The 5,938-nt window shown below is 39.7% G+C and overlaps 1 long non-coding RNA gene across 1 annotated transcript in view; it reads left to right on the top strand.

Annotated features, from left to right (window-relative positions):
* LOC109518652 (uncharacterized) overlaps positions 1 to 3,803 on the top strand; it is an 18,360-nt gene extending 14,557 nt beyond the window's left edge. The window contains exon 3 of the long non-coding RNA XR_002168800.1: positions 3,735 to 3,803. This is a non-coding gene — a long non-coding RNA (uncharacterized LOC109518652). The remainder of the gene's footprint in view (positions 1 to 3,734) is intronic.
* Positions 3,804 to 5,938: the final 2,135 nt, after the last annotated feature.

Genomic DNA, 5,938 nt, shown 5'->3' with positions numbered 1-5,938 from the left:
TTCAATTTTATTTGGTATGCATTTGTAGCAACGGCATGACAACATTTATTTGTTTTTATTTGCGTTTTATATTCATATTGATAATTCACGTTTTGTCTTGGATAATAAAGCACGGTTATGCATAATAAATTGTATGCATAATAAATATTCACTATCACTGTATGAGGTAAGAATCAACAGCTTTTTATCACATTTACACAACACTTTATGAATACAAGTCATGAACAAATCTTAAATATGGCAGGGAATGTGTTTACTTTTTTAGTTTTGATTTTGAGCAGCAAATTTGAAGTTACATGTTGGTGCTCACCAGGAATGCATAAGCAAAATTGCACAAATTTTCACTTGAAAGAATAGTAAACAATCTTGTGATTTTTTTCTGTTAAAGTTTCAAATAGTGTGTAAATTGAATACTCTCATCCCTGATTAAACAAGCGAGAATATTTTGTTTTATCTGCGAGCCAGATGCAATCATCAAAAGAGCCAAATCTGGCTTGCGAACAATAGATTCCCAACCCCTGCCCTATTCCATTCCAAGCCCCCCAAAATTGAGACATAAATGTTTTCTAAAGCATAAAAATGCATCAACATATGAAACAAATACATTTTAAAATTAGATTATTGCACAATAAATGAGATTTGGCCATAATGTAAAGAATAAAGTATAAAAATCATGGACATTTAACTTTACTGCGTTCTCATCGTTTTTTTTCCCCTCTTTAGTTCATGTTCTCTCTCAGAAGTGGTTTTTGCCTGGTGTTTTGGAAAGAACTGATCCAAGGACTTTTGCTTTTGTTGGCTTTTAACAATCCGTCGAAAATGTGCAAGGCAAACATCAGCATAGTGAACGATTGCCCGACTGGTGAACATTCACTTGAAAGAATAGTAAACAATCTTGGGATTTTTTTCTGTTAAAGTTTCAAATAGTGTGTAAATTGAATACTTTCATCCCTGATTAAACAAGTGAGAATATTTTGTTTTATCTGCGAGCCAGATGAAATCATCAAAAGAGCCATATCTGGCTCGCGAACAATCGATTCCCAACCCCTGCCCTATTCCGATGCAAGCCCCCCAAAATTGACACATAAATGTTTTCTAAAGCATAAAAATGCATCAACATATGAAACAAATACATTTTAAAATTAGATTATTGCACAATAAATGAGATTTGGCCATAATGTAAAGAATAAGGTATAAAAATCATGGACATTTAACTTTACTGCATTCTCATTGTTTTTTTTCCCCTCTTTAGTTCATGTTCTCTCTCAGAAGTGGTTTTTGCCTGGTGTTTTGGAAAGAACTGATCCAAGGACTTTTGCTTTTGTTGGCTTTTAACAATCCGTCGAAAATGTGCAAGGCAAACATCAGCATAGTGAACGATTGCCCGACTGGTGAACATTTTTTTTGAGTGATTCACATTTACGTAAAACTACCGGAACGCCTCATGGCCCGAGGGACGAGTGATGAGGACGCTGCATAGACACATATCTATCTATCGACGCACATGGAGACATATGGTAGAGGTCCCTCTTAGCCAGTGGTATGCCAGGATGATGCTCGGTAATAGCCAATGGCAGAGCAGCAATAAGTATGTTGGGTTTAGGAAACTCTTCCATTCCAAGCCCCCCAAAATTGAGACATAAATGTTTTCTAAAGCATAAAAATGCATCAACATATGAAACAAATACATTTTAAAATTAGATTATTGCACAATAAATGAGATTTGGCCATAATGTAAAGAATAAAGTATAAAAATCATGGACATTTAACTTTACTGCGTTCTCATCGTTTTTTTTCCCCTCTTTAGTTCATGTTCTCTCTCAGAAGTGGTTTTTGCCTGGTGTTTTGGAAAGAACTGATCCAAGGACTTTTGCTTTTGTCGGCTTTTAACAATCCTTCGAAAATGTGCAAGGCAAACATCAGCAGAGTGAACGATTGCCCGACTGGTGAACACTTTTTTTGAGTGATTCACATTTACGTAAAACTACCGGAACGCCTCATTGCCCGAGGGACGAGTGATGAGGACGCTGCATAGACACATATCTATCTATCGACGCACATGGAGACATATGGTAGAGGTCCCTCTTAGCCAGTGGTATGCCAGGATGATGCTCGGTAATAGCCAATGGCAGAGCAGCGATAAGTATGTTGGGTTTAGGAAACTTGGAGCTGTGAGTAGCAAGCCCATAATGTATTTTTACCTTTCGTATCTTGAAATTTCTTTCGTAACTAGAGGCAATGTTTTTCTTAGAGGTGTCAAATTAATTCGCTAATAATTAATTAGTCATATTTAGTGCATTGTGTTTTTCAATCACGTTAATCTAAATTTTAATCTCTAACTTTATTGTTTCTGTAGGTGGGTTGCCTTTTTCTAATATCCCTTTTTATGTGTTGGCTTCCTGTGTTTGAGTTCTTGAGGGTGGGGAAACAACTGTCAGTCACAGCCTGAAGCTTATATTGATTGGCTGTCATTATGTTTGGGCTTGTTTAGCATAAGCTCCTATTGGAATTGGGCTGGGCTAAGTAAGCAGCGGTGAGGAGAGGAGAGGTGGAAATGGAGGAGCATGTCAGAGTTCTCAGCCCAATGAATGGAAAATGTACATTCCAAAAACGCCCTGACGGCACGATTGATAAAAGTTGAGAGTTGCCTGATTTGGAAGAAGGAGTTTGCTTACCACCGAATCAGCTCAAGTTTAACCTACCGCATCAATGCAAAAACACCCAGTCGCGAGTGCATCCACAGCTAATATTAGCACCGAAATCGTGAGCAATATAGCGAGCTAAAGCAAACCTCTTCGACAAACTAAACTCGAGAAGAACACCCCTCGTATGAGGCATGAAGTCAGCATAGTTGCTGTGTCCTCAGTAGCCCATCAGAAATGGTTGATGTTTATTTCAGCACTTTATTTTGTCATGATGAACAGGTTATTTCTGAAGTGCTAATTTACAGCACTGTGATTTAAGGGTCTGTTTTTGAAGCAAGTTCAGTACTTGTATTGCTCAGAAAAGTGTTATTAACTGTTTTTGATATGTCAACCTAAGCACTTTTTATGGACCTGATGTTCTATTTTATTTTTATTTTGTAATTATTTGGAGATTTACAAAAACAAACAAAACAGTGATATTCCCCCCACCCAACACATTGATATCCTGGTGGTCAAAACTAAAGGTTGCAGGTGTGACTTGGGACTAGGCTCAATTACAGCAGAAAGTAAATGGCTCGGACTGCATCTGTTCAAGTCTGTTTAAAAAGAATAAAATACTTTTTTGTGATGTCAATCTTTTGATCTGCCTCAATAATGTAATGAATTTAAAATGAAAATAGTGGTTTTCTCAGTAATTTTTAGATGAAATTAAAATATAGATTAATTCGATCAATTAATTACAGATCATAATTCATCTCACAATTTTTTAATCTCCTGACAGCACTAATTTTCCTGTTGAGGCGTTTCGTAACTTGAAATTTTTCGAAGCGGTACAACTGTATAGTGTTCATCCCGAAAGTGTGAAGCAATATTGTTTACGGGCAATACTTTGAAATACGGTAAAATCCCATATATAATGCGTAACTATGTATATAATATGCCGCCCCACCGACCCACAAAAAAAATCTACCTCAAAGTATATGCTCTGGGTCCATTTGTGTCATGTTTGAAACATGTTTCATATAATTTAAGTCGTCTGTATTTCTGTCAGAACAACTACAGATTATTATTATTTTTTTTAAATTCTAGTCTGACACACACTTGGTGTTCTCAAAATCAGCATCGTTGGAGCAACTGAAGGTTATCAGGGAGTCCATAGCTGGCGTAGGCTACTGCAGAAAGCCCGCCTTCTTCAAACCAAGCAGTCTCACCACTTCCTGTACAACCATCATCACAGGTAATGTGTTAAACGCTTCACGAAAACAAAAGTGACAAGAAATTATATAAATCAAATGAAAATATACAGGAGAGGGACTTTCACTGGGGTGAGTCAGTTGATGGAGGGGGAGCGGGATTGACTAAAAGTGACCCACTACAACGTGAATGCCTCTAAAACTTCTTGTACAAGTTGGTTTAGGATTTGGGATTTCGAGAATGCCGAAAATAAAGCCAAGAAAGTCAACATGGCCTTTGTTACTCGAATGGCATAAAGTGGTTGCCAGCATACGGCGAGCAGCATAATGGACTATTGGATGCACTCATACAATGACAATGAGCAGAGGGAAAAAGTGGGCCTGTATCTTACAGATAAATCAAATGAAAATATACAGGAGAGGGACTTTCACTGGGGTGAGTCAGTTGACGGAGGGGGAGCGGGATTGACTAAAAGTGACCCACTACAACGTGAATGCCTCTAAAACTTCTTGTACAAGTTGGTTTAGGATTTGGGATTTCGAGAATGCCGAAAACAAAGCCAAGAAAGTCAACATGGCCTTTGTTACTTGAATGGCATAAAGTGGTTGCCAGCATACGGCAAGCAGCATAATGGACTATTGGATGCACTCATACAATGACAATGAGCAGAGGGAAAAAGTGGGCCTGTATCTTACAGCAGGGGTCCCCAGCCGCCGGTCCGCGGACCGGTACCGGTCCACCGGGCATTTGGTACCGGGCCGCACAGAAAGAACTTGCCTTAATTCTGTTTTATTTATTTCAGAATACGAAAGATGTTTTACATTGAAAAACTACCGGATTCTCCGTTACATCCGTCTGTGTTACGCTTGACACACGTCAAACCACACTTCTCCATCACGTGACCGATTACTTCAAAACAAAACTGCTGGAGATCGCAAATGATGGCGGCCTTAAAAGTACGTTCGAGACAACTGGATTAAAGTTATGGCTGAATACTCTGAGATCGCCACAATAGCACTGTTGCTATTTCCGACATCCTACCTGTGTGAGGCGGGGGGGTTCTGCAGCAACGGCGACGAAAACAAAATTACGAAGTAGACTGGACATAAACCACACACTTGAGGTGTCATTGTCTCCTTTTACCCCGAGATGGGACCGTCTGGTTGCAGAAAATCAAGCTCGGTGCTGTGGTGAGTCGTCATTTTCATGCACTTTGAATTTGCGTTGTATCGTATTTTGAAGGCATTAAACATTGCCATAGCGATCGGAGTGTTGCGGCCAGATTAGACGCTCCTTGTGTTTATTATTATATTTCGAAAATACCACAGTTTTCATGCAGCTCAAACCATATTATTTTGTTGTATTATTTCCGCCACAACTTAAATGCCGGTCCCTGAAAATATTGACTGACCTAAACCGGTCCATGGGGCAAAAAAGGTTGGGGGCCCCTGTCTTACAGTATATTAAAAGAACTGAGGGACTTAAGGAGAGATGGGAGTCCGCAGCTGATCGGGATTCAAGAGTAAATTAACACAGCACAAGAATTGAGGCCACGGCAGAAAAGGATCAACGTGTCATGGATCTGTTTGTGACCAACAGGTGACACTGGTGACAGGGCTCCGCGTGCAGCTGCACACCTGTTGGTCATTGTGTAATTAGTGCCACTTTAAAAGACTTGATCCCCGACCACTCAGTGTCGGGTCATTGTTGCTGTTTGTTGCTGTGTGCGCGTGTCATGTTTTGTTTTCTGTCTTGGGTTTTTTGCTACTTTGATTTTACTGGACTTTATTTAAGTGAGTTTTTGGAGTTTATTTCTCCTACGTACTCCGGTTTGTGTTTTTGTAAAATACATTTTGGCCAATCCACCCTGCTCCTCCCTGCCTCCCTGCTTTTTGGGGTCCTCCCAACAACTACCACCTTGCATAACATGACAGAATGACCCGACCATGAGTGGTCGGGCGGGAGTCCTTTTATACTAATCACATAACGACCAACAAGTGTGCAGCTGCAGGGGGAGCCCCACAGTGCCACCTGTTGGACACAAACCGAATCATGACAACTATATTGTAACCCATTAAGACATTAGACAGCACTGATCA

The sequence above is a fragment of the Hippocampus comes genome, unplaced genomic scaffold (assembly GCF_001891065.2).
Source record: "Hippocampus comes isolate QL1 unplaced genomic scaffold, H_comes_QL1_v1.1 scaffold208, whole genome shotgun sequence".
In the NCBI taxonomy this organism is placed as follows: Eukaryota; Metazoa; Chordata; class Actinopteri; order Syngnathiformes; family Syngnathidae; genus Hippocampus; species Hippocampus comes.
Note: the sequence above shows the minus strand (reverse complement) of the source record. Positions and strands in the feature narration are given on the sequence as shown.